The sequence below is a fragment of the Palaemon carinicauda genome, chromosome 31 (genome assembly GCF_036898095.1).
Source record: "Palaemon carinicauda isolate YSFRI2023 chromosome 31, ASM3689809v2, whole genome shotgun sequence".
Taxonomy (NCBI): domain Eukaryota; kingdom Metazoa; phylum Arthropoda; class Malacostraca; order Decapoda; family Palaemonidae; genus Palaemon; species Palaemon carinicauda.
In genome coordinates, this window is record NC_090755.1 from 22,426,716 (window position 1) to 22,449,790 (window position 23,075).

General features: G+C 43.2%; 1 protein-coding gene across 3 annotated transcripts in view; it reads left to right on the top strand.

The window, feature by feature from the left end:
* Positions 1 to 23,075, top strand: part of LOC137624346 (zinc finger protein 271-like) — a 118,066-nt gene that overhangs the window by 28,334 nt on the left and 66,657 nt on the right. For 2 of the 3 annotated variants that reach the window (XR_011040722.1, XM_068355032.1), the window contains exon 2: positions 2,953 to 3,342. The gene's annotated coding sequence lies outside the window, so the exon portion shown is untranslated. Of the gene's footprint in view, positions 1 to 2,952; positions 3,343 to 18,548; positions 18,645 to 23,075 lie in introns of all 3 variants that reach the window. The other variant, XR_011040723.1, reaches the window with a different exon arrangement.

The window sequence follows — 23,075 nt, forward strand, 5'->3', positions numbered from 1 at the left end:
CTCCTCTTGTAGCAGAAAGGCTTCTTGCCTTGTGGTGTTCTCTGGTGATTGACCTGTTTGATATCCGGCTGAACAGGAAGGCCGTGATCTGTTATCCTGTTCCAGACCCATGGTTGATTTCTGCTGTTCACACGGATTTGGCCAGTAATCAAATGTTTATTACACTAGGACTCAAGATGACCCTGATGGCTCCCAGATTGTCTCATGCCAAGTGGCATCCCGTACTGCTAGCTTGTCTAGTCAAGGTCTCTAGAAAATTGCCAAAATGTTGTTGAATGTTGACTATCCCAGAACTCGTAATAACCCTGGTGGCTCCCAGATGGCCTCATGTCGAGTGGTATCCTGATATGCTTGCTCTTCTGTTCAAGGTTCCAAGAAAACTACCACAGTGGCCCACACTCTTCTGTCAGCCACAACTACAGAGATTCCACCATGTTTTGGAGTCCTTGGCTCTTCACAGGTGGAGGCTATCCACTATCTCCTCCAAGTGAAAGCTTTTTGCAAGGCGCTTCATAGTAGATGTTTGGATACCTTTGGAGGTCTTCTACAGATGTCTACCGTGCTAAATGAGCTATGTACTACGATTTTATTATTATTATTATTATTATTATTATTATTATTAATATTATTATTATTATTATTATTATTATTATTATTATTATTATTATTATTACTACTTGCTAAGCTACAACCCTAGTTGGAAAAGCAGGATGCTATAAGCCCAAGTGCTCCAACAGGGAAAATAGCTCGGTGAGGAAAGGAAATAAAGAAAAACTACAAGAAGTTTAAGAAGTTTAAGAAAAATAACAACATTAAGATTAATATTTCATAATACAAACCATAAAAACTTGAAAATAACAAGAGGAATAGAAACAAGATAGAATAGGGTGCCCGAGTGTACCCTCAAACAAGAGAACTCTAACCCAAGACATTGGAAGACCATGGTACAGAAGCTATGGCACTACCCAAGACTAGAGAACAATGGTTTCATTTTGGAGTGTCCTTCTCATAGAAGAGCTTCTTACCATAGCTAAAGAGTCTCTTCTACCCTTACCAAGAGGAAAGTAGTCACTGAACAATTGCAGTAGTTAACCTCTTGAGAGAAGAACTGTTTGAAAATTTCAGTGTTGTCAAGTGTATGAGGAAAGAATAGGCCAGACTATTCTGTTTATGTGTAGTCAAAGATGAAATAAGCTGTAACCAGAAAGTGGGATCCAATATAGTACTTTCTGGCCAGTCAAAGGGCTCAATAACTCTCTAGGAAGGGATATTTCTCCAGTCGGAGCAACTTCAGCACCGATCACAGATTTACTCGTCTTCCTTCATCAAGAGAAACGCCTCTCAGTCACAGCTGTCAAAGGGTACTGCTTGGCCCGTGAGTATAGTCTATGGAGTGAAAGATTTATACTTTAGTTCTCAAGGCTCTTACCCATACCCCATTTGAATCTTTGAGGTGGTCATCAGACAGGGATCTAACCCAATACTATCTTTCTGCTAGCTTTAGCATTGGCGAAGAGAGTTTGTAAGTTACATGGGCACTTATTTAGTCACCTATGCCAAGAGGTGGAAGTTCTGTCCTGGACTTTTTGGCCAAAACCCAGAACTTGTTGGTGCATGATCCTTCTCCATCTTCTCTCTTCAGGAGGTGTCAGGGGATGAATTGAGAGATGTTCTTGTGTCCAGTGAGGTATATGTGGTGCTATCTGAAAAGGAATCAACACCTCATGCCTGAGTGTCAGAGACTTTTCGTTAGCACTTACAGGTCCAAGAAAGAGGTGTCAAGGAACACAATTTCTTTCTGGCTTTATGAGACAATCCGTAGTACTTATGGCTCAAGTGACGAGAGAGTTGAACCACCAGCTATGACCATAGCTATGAAGTCAGGGTTACTGGCCCCACTCTTTCTTTCAAGAGAAACCTGTTAGTGGTTCAAATGTTGGTCAATGTCTGGAAAAGGCAGACCACCTTCACAGCCTCTTATTTGCAAGACTAAAGCCCACAAGTCCCTTGACACCTTCGTGCTTGGACATGTGTTGGTTGCTTGAGTACTGTAATTGTGTAAGCAGTCCAGCTCTGACATAGGAAAAGGATGCATCTCGTCTATGGTAACCTGTAGATGTAAGTCTGGAATAAAAGGTAGTTTGACTGGATCATCTTCATTCTTTAGTCCATCCTATCGGGGATCAAGCGGTTGAAACTTTACATACCATACAGACTTGATGCTTTTAATTTTTGTTTCAGAGCTCCATTCTTCAGATCTCAAGTAGTATCTCTCTCAGCCCCTTTTAATGAGCTTGGGGATGGTGGATCTAATACCAGCCCATCAATCATCATACTAGGTTTAGGTTCCCAACTGACATCCCTTTAGGGAAAGGGAATCTCCAGTTTGATCAGTGACACGCTTGCATTTACGGCCCAGGTCCTATCAGACGTTCATCCCTGTGAAAGTTAGTTAGGAGGTTGCTACATTTATCATTTTGCTTCTGCACAGATCAAACAATGATTTCTTACAGGGAAGATAATGACCCTTCCAGTTTGGTTGCGAGGGGACTTCCAGCCCACAAAGCAGTAAGCCTCCCTAATTAAAGGGCGAGGGTTTGTATGCTGCTTAGGAACAAATCACAAATTTTTAGAGTACAAAAGTCCAACTTCCTTTCTCAACCAGCCCTCTCAGTCTGGGGTTGAAAGGTTAAAAGTGAAGGCTCACTGGCTAGAAAGGGGACATGGCTTCTCGCCTGGCACCGTCACTAGCTGGATAAGTGCTTGTTATCCAACTATGACAGCTGACTCCAGCTAGCGGTGAATTAATCTCCCTTATTAAAGGATTCAGGTTTGTATGGCTAAGAAAAATACAAGTTGCTTAAGATATTTGATATTCATTTTGTGGTTTGATAATATAGTTATACTGTATAAGTGTGTTTGTAAGTTTCTTTTTTTCTCTTTTTTTTGCAGGCTGTACTTCCTCCTTTGAGCTCCTTTTCTCTGATACTTTGATTAAAGGCCGTTCTTTTTCTGTTGTGAAAGTTGATTGTGATATTTGGACTGGAATGGACTTGAGTTGGAAATATAGAGGAGAATGATGATGACTTTTGCTTTATAAGCGATCACTAATTTGGATTACTTTTAGAAGATATACTGTATGATGATGATGGCCATGTCAAGGAACTGACATATATTGTTGAATTGAGTACTGCATAAATTGACTGCAGTTTAGTAGTAATTAGAGGGCTGCCACTGAGTATAGCATACAGACTTGCTATCAATTTATGACCTTGATTCTGTTAAAGCATTCCTAAATAATGGCTCCGATGGAACAGTGACAAGTTATGAGCCCTATTTCAGGTAAGTTTTTTTTCTGTTTATGCTTAAAGTTATGAAATTGTATTTCACTGACTTGGAACTGGGTTAAGGGATCTGCCTCAGTTTATGGAACAAGAAAACTAAGCAAATTATAAAGAAAAAAATATTTATTCCTACTCTAATACAAATGTCTGATTCATTTATATAGATTACTCCTAGTCTTATTTATACAATCAGCCAGTCAAAGAAAATTGGTTCGATTGCACCATGCTTCATTGCTAGGCAACCCTAATGCATGTGACAAGAGGATGTTTGCTTTGCATTGCCTCCCGACAACAAATCTGGTTGTGAAGTGAAGAGGTTGTAGTTTCACTTCCTCTCTACAATCCAGCCTTTCGAGTTCAACTCGCTTACCCTTCAAGTGTTTAGTACTCTTTATTAACAGTCACTTGCATTACTATTCATAATCTATGAGATACAAGTGAGTGTTTTATGTCGTGTAAATCTCGATATTTACATTCTTGCCCACGACGGGATAGTGACTATTGTGGCGTTCTCATGAGCCGGGCAGACATCGATCCACATCTTTTTTGTCCCTCTTGCTTAGACAAGAGATGTTCAATGAATTCACCCTGTAAATACTGTAGGGAGTGGATATCCTCCCAATGGTAGGGATATTCTCGTTGCAGAAAACTTAACAAGATTTATGTCCTACTGCATCTCCTCCCAACAGGAGTTAGAGAAGAATTTTCTTTTCTGCGACGAAAGCCTCCCTATAATATTTTGTGCCGTGAATTCCCTGAAACTTTAATTATAGTAGATGACACCAGTAGTAATCTGAATAATGTTGAATATATGTGGCGAGACTTTGAGCCGGCACTTGTAAAAGATTTTTGCCGTGAGCTAGGTCTCAGCATAATAACCATGATCACAAAGAGAAAACATGTTTGTTCAGAAAAACTTCACCCTTGGAAACATATCTAATTTGTGTGAGGAAAGTACACTCACATTCTCGTTAGCGGGATTCTAGAGTTGAGACAGGTTTTTCCCTTGGTTATAAAGCAACCTTGTTGGAAGACAAATTTTTGCAATCTCCAACACATTTTCAAGAACAAGGTTTACCTTATACAGTACTTGTAAGGTTCCTAAGCTTATATCTCCTCTACAGTCTTAAGAACTCTAGCAGTTTATGATAATGGTGGTCAGACTGCCTCGGTTGCGTCCACACCCCAAAGCTTACCGAAACCAGGAATTTCTTTTATTTTGTCCTCTCTTTCCAAGCCTATTAGAGTTGAGAATTCAAGTAGGACAAAAGCAGACGCTACAGCCTTTCATAATTCAGACAGGCTTGTTTTTCAGCCAGACGAAGTTGTGCATAATGATGTCACCGTATGCATCGCCATCCCTGTGCGAGATGAGATTCCTTCACACGCAGGACAAGTATACAATTCATTCCAGTTTGTTGTTCCCATCTGCAATGACAACAGATCATATGCTAATATTTTGAAGTGTGAGAACTATTCTTTGCAGTCTAGCCAGGTTGAGACACCTTATGGACATAGTGACCCTTCCCTGGCTTGTGCACTTGCAACCCCATTTGATGGATATGTGAGATTATCTTCCCTGAGAAGCCTTAGGGATGGCCCAAACACTGGCCCTATGAGCATGGATAGGAAGCATAAGATACCTGGTGTCTCAAGTGAAGTGCATTCGTTTGATCATACAATGATCTGTTCTGGATATCCCTTCGCAAACTTTGAGAATTAAAGGATGAAAACACTCTACCCCGCTTTAATAACTGCGCCCCAGTATGACTTAGAAAGAGTCAACTTTATTAAGGATAGTAGACGAGGCTCACTTCAAAGACAATGCGGAGGCTTGCCGGTAGGGAAATCTATCTCACCTAATATGCCGAATCCGGTAAAAGTAGTCCAAAGTTCTGCCTCATATGTTGACCCTGGAAGAGGTTTTCCCAGGCCTCTTACTACCTCCTTGTCTCACCTCAATAAGACTGCAGCTAATGAAAGGAAGGACGTTCGAGAAGATATAAGAAATGATTCTCTAAAAGAGGTAAGCCCTTTCGAAGTCCCTATGTCAGTTACAGAGACATCTCAATTTTTGAGGATTAGGAGCCTCATCCATCACCTAAAGGGTATGAAATAGTCTCCCCTAGAGAAACCTTTTACTGAGAAAGAACCCGGAGCCAGGTTTCAAACGCAGGTGCGAAATCCTGAACTTGGGTATGGACTAGAACTCTCCAAACAGACTAAAGATACTCTAACCATGTTTAAAATGCAGGTTCTGGTCTTGGAGAGTTCCCTTAAAGCCATCAGGTCTTTAGAATTACCACCTCTGGCTAGCCTAGATTTGTCTGTCCAGACAGAAGATTTATCTGAACCCCCCTCCATCTTTTCAAGCTCAGAAATGACAAACATGGAAATAGCTTTCTGCATTTCAAGCCTGTGCATGACTCTATCATTGGTCTAGAGCAATATCCTGCAGAGTGTTTACAGAAAATCTTGATTAACAAAATGCCCTACTTTGATTTGAGGATTTGTCACAAGCAGGGGTGAAAGCACTGAGATTTCTACTACACCAAACCATTCCTCTTTGGGGAACTGCCTTAAAAAGACGCAACGCACCCTTGGCCAGATATCGGATGTGTTAAGTCGGAGAAACTCTGAATTGGTGAATTCCCCCTATCTGTTCCCTCGGACAGAAGTAGAGATGGCGATAGAAAAGATTGCAAGGCTGAAACAAACTCCCTCAGGGAAGAGCTCGATGACAAGTGAGATGCCTGCCCCTCAGCATCAACAGAATGACTCGCATAATGAACAGTCTCATCAGCAGAGGCAATGTTGGCCTTTAACAGTTCAGAAATGCCCTGGGAAACAAATCAACAGGGCCACAGATCAAGGGAGGAAATATCCACCCCCCGCCCCCCCGGATGGTCGAGACCGTAGGTATAATGCCCCCTGCAAAAAAGGGTGCGTACCTTGACTTAACACAGGTAGGGAGTGGCCAATAAATGACAGGAGGTAGTAATTTTTTGGTAACCTACCTGAACAATGGAAGTAGCTCGGTCAGATTATACTGTAGGTCTTCCTATCTCCCTCCTTTTTCCCCAATGTTAGCATAGAATACATCTCCACTTACAAATTTGATGAGGATTTCAAAATACTGTAATGCTATAGGCCCCCAGTTTTAGACCACCTCTTTTTCAGGAGTATCCTAATACCGGCTGTGGTCGGAATATCCTGGTTTTAACCTCCAGTTCTCTCAACATTGTAGTCTTAGTTGATAAACCTGTGGGAGGTGGGAATTCTTTTGGATCCCTCCCCTCTTTTATATTTATTTGGTATGAAAAATATTGAATACATATTCAAGCCAATTGTTACCTCAAAGCTATTAATAGGGTATCAAATCTTAATCTCATGCTAAGTCTACCTCAAGGAAGATCTCTTGAGATCCTACTTTTGAGAAGAAGAATGCTATTTCATCAAACCTATACCCCTGTCCAGACACAAGATCGTGACAGAAACATTAGGTTTTTGAAATACGGGCCCTTTTATTCTAAAAGATTGTGGAATAGAGCTAGCCCCACCATGTGACTGTCAGAAGCCTGCCAGGAAATAGAGTCCGGGCCCATTTTTTTTAGATGTAATAATCTTTCACAAGACCAGATATTTTGGACATGACGGAATGCCTCTCAGAGGAGCTGTTTCCAGCTCAATCATGGCAATTTGCCAATTTCCCCCCCCCCCCCTGACTTCTCCAGGAAAAATATTTACCCATTCTGAGAAGTGGTGTCTCTACTGAATATGATAGTATCTTCAGTTCTAATGGTGTTTAGCATCAGAGTACAATGAGTAAGCAAAACTCTTCCCACTTCAGAGGAACCTTTTGCTTCCCATAAATCCTTGGGTGATACAACAAATTAAGAATATAGCTCAAATATGAAGTCCAAAGGTTTTTCCTTCGGTCTTTTCCTGTCCAACAGTTAAAGTAGGACTTCTGTATTTTCTCCCCAGTTTCAGAGAGCTTAGGAAGCCTCTCTGGAAAGATAAAGGAGTAGATAACTCCTTGATAAAGAACATTTAGAGCTAAAAGATACACCTTTACTCTTGTCATGCTTTCTGGCACTAGAGATTTACAAGTGAGCCCGGACTAGACTTCCTCCTTCGTGGATTAAGTCATTATTGAGTGGAGAGCAGTTGCCACTATATATGAGTAATAATCAAGTATGGCTATTAGATTAAATGTCCTCCATACCTCCTAACAAGAAAAATTTTGGCCTTAGATGATTACCTCTCACGGGGTGTTTAATTTTGCCTGATGTTTTATTACCCACTCTTTTACTAATACTACAGTAATGGGTGATGTCTTTTAGTATCCAGGAGAAAGTCTGGACTTCTGCGATCTCTTTTGAAGCTGGAGTATAAGACCATGAGATCTGAGGAGTCAGATGGCCACTACAACTTCTAAGGTATAAGAGATCAGTTCTCAGTGCTGGAACTTCTCACGGTATTTCTGAGAAGACCTCCGGAACGAATAAAAGAGTGATATAGGCAATCACTCTCAGACTAAGTTGCAATAAATTTAATTGACATGTCACAAGTGGAGTCTAACTGATATCTTTTGTGTGAAGAATCCTGTTAACAGAACAGGGACTGTCTGGGTCAAATAGAATCCTTAAAACTCGGGGCTATGCAAGAATATTAAGCTTTGTGAAGACCTTAACTCTGAATACGGACTGTTTGACAATTTTGAGAAACAGATCCTGTTTCAGTCATGGAAGTTTATATCTAATTTTGGATCTTCAAGCTGGTCCTCGATTGATTTAGCTAGAACTCTCCTCGGGAAAATTCTCGGCACCCTTGTTGCTGGGGTTTCAAGAGGGCAGACCTGCCTCCTTGTAGAACTACCTCCCTCCTCGTAGAACTACCTCCCTCCTCCTCCTGAGATATGAGGAGGGACTTATAAACTCCTAAGGTTATCACCACAATCTCAGAAATAAAGGCTAAAGTCAGGGATCTGACCTTTTGATACTTCCTTTGGCTTGACTTCCAGCCAAGGAAAGTAAGCCAACTACTGCACTGGGGCCTTATTATATGGGACCCCAATTCAGAAATCACCGTGTTTTTTCTGGGTATACCTTATTCTCAATTTGACTATGAATAATCAGATTCAGATAAATTTCAGTTGGACTTTTACACAGTCTCATCTCTTAGGAAGTCTTTTGATGAACCAAATGTTTTTATTCCTCTGTAGTGATACCATGCGTCCCTTTCAGAGTTTTGTTCATAAAACGGTAGTCAAACTCTTCTTCGTGAACAAGATCACAATAGTGGTAAAGACATATCATGAAAACTCTCTACGCTCAAGGGAAGCATCGAACACGTCATCATGTCATCAGGGAACCTGCCACATTTACCTTTTTCGGCTCAGTGACCAAAACCCAAATTCCTGTTGAAAATTATCTCAGATTTGAGCACTGGCTGCTCCAAAAAGAAAGTAACAGTGATACCTCTTGATAAGAAAGTTTCTGTATACAAAAAATTCATTTACAAAACAAGATGCAAAGATTTTTTCGCCTCATATTACGAAAAAGTTTTCATGATACAAACCAAGATACAGTTCAAGATTCACCCGGCCGCTGAGAAAAATTTTAAAATTCGCTCACCGCCAAACTGTAAACTCGCCACCATCGTCCTGCTCTCACATTGGTTATCTTCCTACCTTGATGCTAGTTACTGCCGTAAGATCCTGCTCTCCTATTTTATATCATTAAGTACATTTTTAAGTCAAAAAATACAATCAACAGTACTGTATTGTGTATGTACAGTACATATGTATGTGCAATGCTACTACACATATCAAAACATTAGCGATATATTTTTTTAATTTCATTTCAGTAAATAAATAACAGATCGTAACATTTTTTCCTTTCAGTGTCATGATTATTTATCGATTAATTTTATATCAATAAGTACATTTTAAATTGATAAGCACAATAAACAGAACTGTAATGTAAATATGAACGCACAATGCGGCTACACATATTAAATACATTAGCGATATACAATATTTTTCTTTCATTGCGGTACATAAATAACAGACCGTAACATGTTTTCTTTTTAATGTCTGATTATTTATTTACAATTAATTTTGTAACAATAAGTGCATTTTTAAATGAAAAGCCACAATGAACAGAACTATATTGTTTGTACGAATGCACAATGCTAATTTTCTATGCAAATCAAACATTAATGATATATTTTTCTTTCTTTTCAGTAAATAAATAAAAAATCGTAACATATTTTTTCCATTTAATGTCATGATTATTTATTTAAAGTTAGTTTTATACCGATAAGTATATTTTTAGATAAAAAAACAACAGCACAGTACTGTATTATGTGTATATACAGTATATATGTAAGCGCAATGCTACTATGCATGTCACAACATTACCAATATATTTTTCTTCCATTTTGGTAAATAAATAACATTTCAAATTATTTACTGAACAATTAAAGTTTATTCATTCTACAAAGTAAGTTCATATACATATTACCATCAGTGAATCTTGCTTGCATTACAATAAAATAGCTTGAAGATGCGAGTTTATAAAAAAACATGTAGGTTATTTAATGATGTATCACCAATGAATATTAATTGTATTACTGAAAAATAAAATAGTTACGGTTAAAAATATGGGCGAGTTTAAGAAAACAGGTTGATTATGCATGTTAGAAAACATACCTCTTTATAGTAAGGAAAACTTTAGTAAAGTACTGTAAATATGGTACCTGTACTGTATTTTCCATATATGTACAGTATTGTACTGTATTTATTGTATTATTTTCCCTTTATTATTCCATTATGTTTTAATAACTACTGTTCATTTATAAGTATTAACAGTAGGTTAGGTAAATTGAAGGATTCAAGTGTATTTAGCTGTATTTCATTGTGGTTATAGCTTTATTATAAAATGTAATGTGGGTTTTTTCGTAGGGCGTGGAACAAATTTGGCAATTTACATGTAAAACGTTACTCGTCATACGAAAAAATCCCTGTACGAAAGTCACTCCGGAACTAATTAATGTCGTATCCAGAGGCATTACTGTATCCAGAAAGTCTCTTTTTAAATATAAAACTTACCCGCTGGTTATATAAAAGAGCTGAAGTCCCCTGACGCCAGGGCAGAAATTCAAATCTCGCGCTATCGAAGATACGCCAGGTGTACCAACCGCACCCTAGCGGTAGAACAGGTGGAACCACACACCATCTCCAGTTCTTCTCTCTGCCGTCATAGCTGGCTGACATATAGAAGTTCGCTCTTGTGTTTTACTCTCTTGGGAAGTTGTTTGGTGATGTACAACGTTCTTTTTTGAGTTTAAGATATCGTTGATTATTTTCCCTTGTTTCTTATCTTGAAATCTTTTTGTTTGAGATTTTCTTTATTGATATTTCCCTTACTTTTTGCTCGTCAGTCTCTCACGTTAGCATTCAAAATGGCCGACTCCTCCCCTGCTCAGCGTAGGTGTGTTAGTGAAGGTTGTCGTACTCGACTTCCTAAAGGATCTATTGATCCTCATACTATTTGTGTGAAATGTAGGGGTAAATTTTGTTCATTAGATGATAGGTGTAATGAGTGTCTTTCCTTAACTGATGATGATTTTGTTACTTTCGATCGTTATGTTAGGAGACTAGAGAGAGATAGAGTTAGACGTAGTTCTTCCCGATCTGTGGATAGAGCCTTACCTAATGTACCTGTTCCTAATCCTATTCCTTCCCCTGTGGTGGTAGATCAGGAACCTACTATGAAGGACATGTTTACTGCTATTTTGTCTCTTGGTGAGAAAGTTGAGTCCTTAGCAGCCGATAGAAATACAATTTTTTCCGAGTTAAAGGTATTGAAAAACCGTGATCCTATCGGAACTGTGGAAAGTGTTTCAGTGTCTGATGTTGTACCGAAAAATCGTGACTCTCTCGGCGTTGTGACTAGTGTTGCTAATGTGTTTAGTGTTGCGGAGGGTGCGTCTGCACGATCTTGTCGTTCACCTAGCCTAAGACCTCTTTCGAGCTCTCGAACCCATGGGAGAAGTAATGTCGAACGGCTTAAGGGAACGAGAAGCGTCATCAATCGTGCAGACGTCCCCTCGAACGTTCCTGTTGCCGTAGCTCAGGTCGTTCACCCTCATCGTAGGAAAGGTGAGGTTCATGCGTTATCCCCGTCTTCCGATGAAGGGTCGGGGAGTGAGATCTGGTGTCGCGCGTCAAGACCGCTTAAACGGACGCATGATGTTTCACAGCGTCGGGAATCGCCTGTGCGTCCAGGATGTAGTTCGTGGGGTTCACCGGAACGTTTCCGTTCTCCCATCGCTTGCACTCCGGCCAAACGTACAGATCACCGTGTTCGTGTGGATATGATTCCTTCCGATTCGGACCTTGTTACTATTCATGCACCCCCTCTTCCATCGGATTGGCTTTCTTCCCCCGAAATGCGTGGTGACGTTGGTGCGAATCTTCCTTTAAGGAGCTCTGTTGATCCGAAATGGTCTGCGCTTGTGTCTATGAAGGAACAACTCTCGTCGTTGATGGATTCTTATCAACCAGGTGTTGGCGTTATGTCTGGGCGTTCGATGTCAGACCAGTTATCGCACAGGAGTTCGATGGTCTCTGGTCTTGACGAGTTATCGCTTAGGCGGTCTCCCAGTCATAGTGTTCAACGCCAGGTTGATTTTGATGAGTCGCGTCAGAGAGTTTTGGTTGACCAGTTTTCGTATTCTGGTCGCGGGGAAGAACATCGGCGTCGACAAGTGGACGAGACGCGTCAACGATTTGAAGTAGTGGATCGTCCGCGTCAACAACTTTTGGACGCTTCGCGTCAAAACATTGATTCGCAGCGTCGACTTCCTGACTACTTTGATCGTTCGCGTCAACAGTCTTCGGACTTTACGCGACCTCTCGGCGATCTTCGACAGTTACCTTCTGATTTCAAGCGTTCTTCTGTTCAACAGCAGTCGGATTCGAAGCGGTCTAGGCAGTTGTTGGTTGATGAAGATCGTCTACCCGTCCGTGTTTCGCATCAATATACTTCTACTTCTCCCCATCAGGTTGACGCAGATGTTGGCCTTGACAGGCAGTCTCATCCAGACTTTGTTCCTTCGGTTCAGGCTGCGGCTGTTGCTGCACTGCCAGAAGACGAGCCTGAGGAAAAGTCGGATGAGGATGATCCTATTGAGGAAGTCTCTGAGAATGAGGAGGAGAAGCATTATCAGCATGCTGTGGATCTTCGCAAGTTTATGCTTATTCTGACTGGAATTTTCCCTGATCAATTTACCCCTGTGGCCCCTCGTTCTCCGCCTTCTGAATTCATCTTAGGTAAAGCTACCAAGGTTCCAGTTAATACCAAGATGGTTCTTTCTCGATCCTCTAAGCGGGCCTTGAAATTAATGGGTTCTTGGTTGGACTCCAAGAAATCTTTTGGCAAGACGGCCTTTGCCTTTCCTCCCGCTAGGTTAGCCTCTAAATCTAGTGTGTGGTACGAGACTGGTGAAGTGTTGGGCTTGAGTTTTCCTTCGTCTGCCCAAGGGGATTTTTCAAGTTTGGTAGATGCTTCTCGTCGTCTTGCCTTAAGGAAAACAAAGATTTGGTGGTCCATTCCAGAGTTCGACCATTTGCTTAAAGGTCTGTTCAGGGCCTTCGAAGTTTTTAATTTCTTGGACTGGGCTTTGGGGGCTTTGAGTAAGAGGGTCTCTGATATGACGGAAACGGACACTAGTGGTTTGGTTCATTTGATGTCCTGCTTGGACAAAGGTGTGAGAGATGGCTCCAACGAACTTGCTGCCTTGTTTACAGCTGGAATTCTCAAGAAAAGGGCCACGATGTGCTCTTTTCTCTCTGCAAGAGTGTCTCCCTACCAGAAAACGGGCCTTCTTTTCGCACCTTTGTCTAATACCTTATTTCCGCAGGAATTGGTAGGCAAGGTAGCTACTGCCCTCACGCAGAAGGCCACACATGACTTACTTACCCATTTGTCTAGGAAAGTTTTGCCTCCGTCATTCTCTTCTCGTAAACCTAAGGAATCTTCTGGGTTTCGACCTCAGTCCTTTCGTGGGAAGTCCTCTGGAAGAGGCTCTTTTAAACCAGAAGGAAGGAAGCCTAGAGGCAGAGGGGGCAAGTCCGGCCGAGGTAAAGTCTGACTGCCCTTTCCTTCAGACAGCAGTGGGTGCCAGGTTGACTCACTTCTGGGAGGCTTGGGAGAGGAATGGAGCGGACCCCTGGGCCGTCCAAGTGTTAAAGGAAGGCTACAAGATCCCCTTCCTGGCCAATCCTCCTTTAGTCACAGATCCAGTGGATCTTTCGCCCAAATACAGAGAGGGTCCCAAGAAGCAAGCCATGCTTCTGCAGACATCTCTTTTATTAGAGAAGCAAGCAATAGAGGAAGTGCAGGATGTTACGTCTCCGGGATTTTACAACCGCCTTTTTCTAGTACCCAAGAGTTCCGGGGGGTGGAGACCGGTTCTGGACGTAAGTGTGCTAAATGGTTACGTCCAGAACTCGACGTTCACTATGGAGACTCAGAAAACAGTTCTGGCAGCTGTGAGGAAGGACGATTGGATGGTCTCTTTAGATCTTCAGGATGCCTATTTCCACCTTCCGATTCATCCCAGCTGCAGACGTTATCTGAGGTTCATGGACGGAAACAAGGTCTTCCAGTTCAGGACTCTTTGTTTTGGACTCTGCACGGCTCCTCTTTTGTTTACCAAGATCATGCTGAACGTGGCAAGCATGCTGCATTCGAGGGGAATCAGGGCCTCTCTGTATCGGGACGATTGGCTGATAAGAGCCTCCTCAGCCGATTGTTGTTTGAAGGACCTCAAGATGACTTTGGATCTCTCCAGAGAACTGGGTCTCCTGGTGAGCTCGGAAAAATCACAACTGATTCCATCCCAGGAGATTCTTTATTTGGGGATGGAGATTCACAGTCGGAGTTTTCGGGCTTTTCCGTCGTCGGTGAGAATCCAAGCAGCCCTCCTAAAAGTCCAAACGTTCCTGAAGAGAGATCTTTGCTCCGTCAGAGATTGGATGAGCCTTCTGGGGACTCTCTCATCGTTAGAGAAGTTCGTGACCCTGGGGAGGTTGTACTTGCGTCCTCTTCAGTTTCATCTCAACCGCCATTGGAAGAAAGGGGACAGCCTCGACAGGGATTGCATTCCCATCTCGGCTTCCATCAAGTCTCATCTTCAATGGTGGGACAACGAGCCCAGACTGAAAGAAGGCTTGTCTTTACTTCAGAGGAACCCAGACCTCGTGTTGTGTTCCGACGCCTCCAATTCGGGGTGGGGAGCCACTCTAGAGAAGCAGGAGCTTTCGGGGACTTGGACGGTGGAGCAAACCTCTCTCCACATCAATCAAAAGGAGCTTTTAGCTATTTATCTGGCTCTCATCAGCTTCGAAAAGCAGATCAGGGGCAAGGTGGTCCAAGTCAATGCGGACAGCACGACAGCTCTGGCCTATATTGTGAAGCAAGGCGGGACCCACTCTTGGCCTCTGTACGAGATTGCAAGACTGCTTCTCGTCTGGGCGGAGGAAAGGAAGGTGACTCTTTTGACGCGGTTCATCCAGGGGGTCAACAATGTGAGCGCAGACAGACTCAGCAGGAAAGGTCAGGTTCTCTCCACAGAATGGATTCTGCACCCGGACATCTGCAAGAGTCTGTGGCGGTTATGGGGTCGACCTCTCGTGGATCTCTTTGCCACCGCGAAGACCAAACGGCTAGAGTGTTACTGTTCTCTGGTTCCAGACCCCGAAGCTTTGCACATAGACGCTTTTCTGATGAACTGGTCACACATGGAGGTTTATGCTTTCCCTCCGTTCAAGATCCTTTACAAAGTGATTCAGAGGTTCATTTCGCACGAGGAGACCAGAATGACACTGATAGCTCCGTTCTGGCCGTCAAGGAGCTGGTTTCCAGAGGTACTGGAATGGATGGTGGATGTTCCGAGAAGCTTCCCATGAGACCCGATCTTCTCAGACAACCTCACTTGGCCCGAAATCATCAAAACCTCCGAGCTCTTCGTCTGACTGCCTTCAGACTATCGAAAAACTCGCTAGAGCTAGAGGATTTTCGAAGAAGGCAGCCAAGGCAATTGCAAGGGCAAGGTCTTCAACCATCAAGGTATATCAGTCCAAGTGGGAGTTGTTCAGGGAGTGGTGTAGGACTAACGCGATTTCCTCTTCCAGTACCTCGCTTTCCCAAATAGCAGATTTTTTCTTGGACCTTAAAGTTAAGCATAACTTCTCGTCATCTACTATTAAAGGTTACAGGAGTATGTTGGCGACGGTTTTTCGACACAGGAACCTAGACCTTTCTAATAATAAAGATCTACGAGATTTACTTAGGTCTTTTGATACGACCAAGAAGATTCAAACAGCTCCCATCGCCTGGAATTTGGATGTTGTCCTTATATTTCTCATGAGTGACAGATTTGAGTCTTTACACTCGGCTTCATTTAAGGACTTAACCTTGAAAACCCTTTTTCTGGTTACCCTCGCCACTGCGAAAAGAGTTAGTGAAGTACACGCTTTAAGCAGGAACATTGGTTTTCGGAATGGAAAAGCCATTTGTTCTTTGCAACTGGGGTTTCTGGCCAAGAATGAAAACCCTTCTCGGCCATGGCCCAAATCCTTCGAGATTTCTAACCTTTCTGATTTGGCTGGCGGTGAATTGGAAAGGGTTCTCTGTTCTGTTAGAGCGCTACGGCTTTATGTGGACAGGACTAAGAATCTGAGAGGTAACTCAGACGCTCTGTGGTGTGCAGTCCGGAAACCCTCGATGCCCATGTCTAAGAATGCCTTGTCTTTTTTCGTTAGATTGTTGATTCGAGAAGCTCATGCTCAGTGTGATGAATCAGATCAGAGGCTCCTCAAAGTCAAGACACACGAAGTCAGAGCGGTAGCGACTTCAGTGGCCTTTAAACAGAACCGTTCTCTGCAAAGTCTGATGGATACAACATTTTGGAGAAGTAAGTCTGTTTTTGCATCCCATTATTTGAAGAATGTTCAGACTCGCTATGAGGACTTTTTTACGTTGGGTCCTTTTATAGCAGCAAATGTGATAGTAGGTGAATGATCTACCACTACGTTCCCTTTTTTCCTAATACCCCTTTTCTATCTCTTGGAACTCGTTTGTTATGGTTGTTTGTGGAGATTGGGCGTCAGTCTTCCGCAATCTTTGATTTGGTTAGGTGGTCAATTTGTTCCTTGAGTGCACCCGGAACAAGGGTATTGGTTGAGGTTCTGTCATGTTATAGGTGGTTGTACCGTTTGACAGCTCCTAGAGATTTTCAGCCTGAGTGGATTACTGGATCTCTTAAGGATAGCGGACGAAATGAGGCAGAGTATCATTGCTGTCAGCTTCCTTATCAGGTGAGAACCGCTCAAGTTTATTGTATGTAACCCTTAAGTGAATTTTCTATATGTAGCTGTCTCTGACCCGCCACCAAGGGGTGTCAATCAGCTCTTTTATATAACCTGCGGGTAAGTTTTATATTTAAAAATGATATTTTCATAATAAAATAAATTTTTGAATATACTTACCCGCTGGTTATATAAATTTAACACCCACCCTCCTCCCCTCTAGAGACTACCTATGGTATGGCTATGAGGCATGGAAGAACTGGAGATGGTGTGTGGTTCCACCTGTTCTACGCTAGGGTGCGGTTGGTACACCTGGCATATCTTCGATAGCGCGAGATTTGAATTTCTGCCCTGGCGTCAGGGGACTTCAGCTCTTTTATATAACCAGCGGGTAAATATATTCAAAAATTTATTTTATTATGAAAATATCATTTTTCTGGTGGAGAGAAAGTATCATAAGAGCATATAAATCCTCTGGGGAAGCATCGCTAGGGTTGCCCCATCAAGCAAATAATATACGTGGGCTTGCCGCAACTTCAGCGTTCCGCAAAACCACTCTGTAGCACAAGTCTGTAGCACAAGTCCTCAAAGCTGGTTTATGGAGGAGACAAGCCACTTTTACAGACTTTTATAGTTTTTTAAAATCAAAGTTAGATAAAAAACTTAATGTTCTATGATTAGAAAAATATTAACAAAGTTGAAAATACAGTATACTTCTATAGCTACCTTGACAACATTTTACCTTCAGAAAAAAAAAATAAGGATATTATGTAAACACTGAAGAATCACACAAGACCCTCAACTGAGCAAGAAAATTATACTATGGGACCCTCCATAGGCACATCGTTTACAAATTGCAAATAAAAAGAATGGGTGAAACACAGTACGGAATCCAGATATAATTTCACAAACATTATTGCAATAACACCCACTACTGTCATATAAACTTATAAATCAATTCCAATACCATTCAATTGAAAACCTTCTAACAGAAACAGCTATTCCTTCGGACATCTGGCTGAATTAATTATGGTCACCCTATTTTCTTCTTTCAAAATTTGTCAAAGGTTACAAAAATGCTGTAAACCAATGCAGATACAAAATAAATTTCAAGAAGTACACTGAATTCACCTTAAAGACTACCACATCTGACATCACTGCCTTCACAAAAATGTCCTTCCTCCCGTAACTGAGTTAGCTGTATATACTCCCAACTCAAAACAGTCAAGGGCAATATTCCGGGGCAAAGGGACTATAGGTTTGCCAGTTATTTCTTAAGGAAGACTACAGTCTGTCTGGGAAGTCTACCTCTACGTACCATGAGATAGCAAAAATTTTCTTGGACAAGCTTCAGAACATCATCGTGGTGCAGGGGTACAATCCAGAACAAGTTTAGAATATGGATGAAACTGGTAAGTTTATGGAAGTTTATTTGCAAAGTTATTAGATTTCTCATTACTTAATTTGTTAAATTTTGCGTACTTTCAACTTTGAAATGAAAATATTTGTTAGCATTTTAATTGTAAAGTATTATAGTTTTGTAATTTGAATAAGATTTCAGTACAGTATTAACATAGTACTGTACATATCTGTGCAGTATTTATTTCATACATATTTTACTGTTTTAAGTAGTTGCAGTGTACTAGTGTACATATGTTTAACATATATGATAATTAGCATACATACCATTATTGTATAGTAAAATTATAGCATAAATACAGTACTGTAGTTTTACTTGAATTTTAATTATTGCACTGTACGTAATATATATTGTACATATTGTTAATATACTGTATATATTTTGTTTTATTGATTGACAGGTTTTTCTTTGGAAAAAGCCTCAGTAGACCCTCAGTGCACAGGAGGAACACCATGCTCCTGGTTTCAAGGTAGCAAAGGACAGTCAGGCTAACAGTGTAAGTTTTTTTTTTACTTTTCTTTAATTTACATAAGTGCATGTAATTTTTTAGGATGCTTTGACACTTGTTGAAAAAAAGTTTTTTCAATATTTAACTTAGCCGGTGATTATATAAGCTGCAGCTCTGCTGCTCGACAGAAAACTCTACGTTAAAAATCCGCCAGCGATCGCCATGCAGGTAGGGGGTGTACTTCAACAGCGCCATCTGTCGTGCAGGTACTCAGTACTCATTGTAAACAAAGAACTCAATTTTCTCTCTGTCGTGCCACCGGCAAGACCTACTAATTCGCTGTTGCTAACTGGATTGGTTTTCACAACTATTTGGTGAAGTACACGTTTCTAGTTTTGAGCTTTCGCTGTGCAGGCTTTCTCTTCAATAAATCCTTGCATTCTTTTTTTGATATCGGATTATTTGTTGATGACTTTGGATAGTTTTTGAATTCCCCTTTGACCAATTCAAAATGGCTGACCTTTCTCAAGTCCCTAAATTCAGGAAGTGTAATGCTAGGGACTGTTCAAGGCGTCTTCCGAAGGCCTCTATCGATCCTCACACCGTTTGTTCCAATTGTCGGGATAAAACCTGTCAATTGGAAGATCGATGTGAGGAATGCGTTGGGCTTTCGGAATTCGATTTTATCGAATTCCAGAAATATACACGTAGGCTAGAGAGAGATAGAGTCAGGAGAAGTTCATCTCGTTCCGTTGATTTTTCCTCTCCTCATGCCCCACAACCTATTCCTTCCCCTGTAGTGGTTGCTCCTAATCCCCCTTCTGGCACTCAGGAACCTTCGATGGCAGATATGATGCGTGCCATCCAAGCTCTGGGTGAGAGAGTCGAGTCCTTGGCTAGTGACCGTAACCAGCTCATGGCGGACGTCAAGGAGCTGAAGTGTAAGAGTGCAGTGGGAAGTGATAAAGTGAGTGATAGTGTTGTGGATAGTGTTGCGCTTGAGGGTTCGTCTGTTCGTGCCTGTCGTCCTCCTAGTCCGGGACCTCTTGCAAGCTCCCAAGTCCAGGGGAGAAGCAATGTCGTACGACCAAAGGGTTCGAGAGGCTTTAATCAGCGAACAGACGTTCCCTCCGTGGTTTCGGGCGTATCTACCCAAGATCGCCCCACCCACACAGAGACGAGAGAGCCCATTTATTCCTCGTCTGCGGAAGAGGTTTCTCGTAAGAAACCATGGACCAAGGTCTCACGACCTCTTAAGCGCAAGTCGGTCCCTTCCGCGCAAGTCCAACGGCCCAGTTGTAGCCATTGGGTCAGTTCGGACTCGCTGCAGTCTTCCGATGACTGCTCACCTCCTAAGAGAGGCAAAGCGGTACCGTCTCAGGCAGTCACACCGTCTGTCGCCGCACCTGCTCCTGTAGACCCTAAGTGGTCTTTGCTGCAGACCATGCAGTATCAGTTAACGTCTCTAATGCAGGACTTTCGTGCGGAGAAGGTTGCTGCTGCACCAACCTCTTACCTACAACCTACCACGGTTGTGCGTCCTGTGGACGCTGAGGCGACCTTCTTACGCACTCCAGCTGAGAGAGTCCCGCCACCCATGCGTTCCAGTGTACCCTGCCAGCCGCATGTTGACGTTCAGCGACGCACGGAACCTTCCGTTGACGTTCGCGAGGCACAACAACCGTCAAAGTTGTTTTGTTTTGACGCGGTGCGTCAACCTCCGCAACCCAGTGTGGTTGCCTCTGCTCGCCCACATCAGACTAGACAGTCTGGAGTAGACGCTGTGCGTCCCCGCGCTGCTATGGTTGTTGCCAGCTCACAGACTGGGCAACAGTTCCATGACGTTGCGTCCGGTTCAGTCACGCGTGCACCCGTGCGACCGGACTCAGCTGACCAGCCGATACCTACTCCTTTGCCGCTTCCTCCTCAATTCTCGGATGATGGACTCTCTGATGATGACGATGCGGCACACGTTGATGAACCACATTCGGACCTTGACGAGCCCAAGACCACGCAACCCTCTTTGGACTTTAGAAAAGTTCTTGCTCTTTTCAAAGAGATGTATCCGGACCAGTTTGTGTCTGTGGCTCCACGCTCTCCTCCGTCAGAGTTTGCTTTAGGTACGCAGTCATCCTCGCCTGCCTTTACGAAACTCGTCCTCGCACGCTCGTCCAAGAGAGCTTTACGAGTTTTAGGAGATTGGATGCAGTCCAAAAAGAGTCTAGGGAAGACAGCCTTTACGTTTCCCCCTGCTAAACTCTCTTCCAGATCGAGCGTCTGGTATGCCACAGGAGAAGTTCTCGGCTTGGGAGTTCCTGCCTCTGCCCAGGGCGACTTGTCAAGTCTTGTAGACTCTCCCCGCAGGCTAGCCATGAGACGCTCTAAGATATGCTGGTCTCCTTCGGACCTAGACCATCTGTTGAAAGGAGTATTCAGAGCCTTCGAGGTCTTCAACTTTTTGGACTGGTGTCTGGGAGCTTTGAGCAGGAAGATCTCCCCTTCTGACAAGGAATCTTCCTTGCTCATCATGTCCTGCATGGACAAGGCCATACGTGACGGATCTAGTGAGCTTGCTGCTTCGTTCGTATCCGGGGTCCTCAAGAAGCGTGAGAACCTTTGCTCTTTCCTGTCAGCTGGAGTGACACCGTGTCAAAGATCAGAACTTCTGTTTGCTCCTCTCTCTAAGTGCCTTTTTCCAGAGGACTTGATTAAGGAGGTTGCTGCTTCCTTGATTCAGAAGGACACCCATGACCTGGTTGCGTCCTCTGCCCGCAAAGCCACCCCCTTTGCCTACCTTGTCAAGACCCAGGATGGACACTCCAGCGTCCAGATTTATTCCGCCCTTTCGTGGCAGAGCCTCCAGCAGAGGAGGTGCTCGTGCCGAAGGGAGACGTGGGAAGAAGAAAGGAACCAAGTCCTTTAAAGGCAGAGTCTGACTGCCACCTTCTTCAGACAGCAGTGGGAGCCAGACTCAAGAACTTCTGGCAGACCTGGAAGAAGAGAGGCGCAGATGCACAATCTGTGAAGTTGCTCAGAGAGGGGTACAAGATCCCGTTTGTACGAAAACCCCCTCTAGCAACGTCTCCCATCGATCTCTCTCCCAGGTACAGAGAGGAAGACAAGAGACGAGCATTGAAACAAGAGGTGTCTCTCTTGCTAGAAAAGGGAGCGGTAGTCAAAGTCCTGGACCATCAAACCCCGGGCTTCTACAACCGTCTCTTCTTAGTGGTAAAGAAGACAGGAGGGTGGAGGCCGGTGCTAGACGTCAGTGCACTGAATGTCTTTGTCACAAAGCAGACGTTCGCCATGGAGACCACAAAGTCCGTTCTAGCAGCGGTCAGAAAGGAAGACTGGATGGTCTCTTTAGACCTAAGGGACGCATACTTTCACGTCCCCATCCACCCAGACTCCCAACCTTTTCTGAGATTCGTTTACGAAAAGGTTGTCTACCAGTTTCAAGCCCTGTGCTTTGGCCTAAGCACAGCTCCTCTTGTGTTTACGAGGCTGATGAGGAATATAGCCAAATTCCTTCATTTAGCGGACATCAGAGCCTCCCTCTATTTGGACGACTGGCTTCTAAGAGCTTCTTCCAGTCGTCGCTGTCTGAAGAATCTAAAGTGGACTCTAGATCTGACCAAGGAATTGGGTCTCCTGGTCAATATGGAAAAGTCTCAACTGGTCCCATCCCAAACTATTGTGTATTTAGGGATGGAGATTCACAGTCAAGCTTTTCGGGCTTTTCCGTCGGCTCCCAGAACAAGTCAAGCCCAGTTATGCATCCAGAACATGCTGAAGAAGGAACGATGTTCAGTCAGGCTGTGGATGAGTCTGATAGGGACACTATCATCCCTGGAACAGTTTGTATCGTTAGGAAGACTACACCTCCGTCCTCTTCAATATCACCTAGCTGTTTACTGGAAAAAGGACAAGACGCTAGAAGCGGTCTCGATCCCCATTTCCGAGAAGATGAAGTCTTCCCTGACTTGGTGGAAGGACAGTATCAGCCTCAGAGAAGGTCTGCCCCTGGCTGTTCAGACTCCCAACCACGTTCTCTTCTCGGACGCATCGGACACGGGCTGGGGCGCGACATTAGACGGTCGGGAATGCTCGGGAACTTGGAACTCGAGTCAAAGAACAATGCATATCAACTGCAAGGAGCTACTGGCAGTTCATCTGGCCTTGAAAAGCTTCAAGTCTCTCCTTCAAGGCAAAGTGGTGGAGGTGAACTCGGACAACACCACGGCTTTGGCGTACATCTCCAAGCAAGGAGGGACCCACTCTATGACGTACGAGATCGCAAGGGACCTCCTCACCTGGTCAAAAGATCTAAACATTTCTCTAGTAAAGAGGTTCATCCAAGGCAACTTGAATGTCATGGCAGATTGCCTCAGTCGGAAGGGACAAATCATTCCAACAGAATGGACCCTACACAAGGATGTGTGCAAGAGACTTTGGGCCACATGGGGCCAGCCTACCATA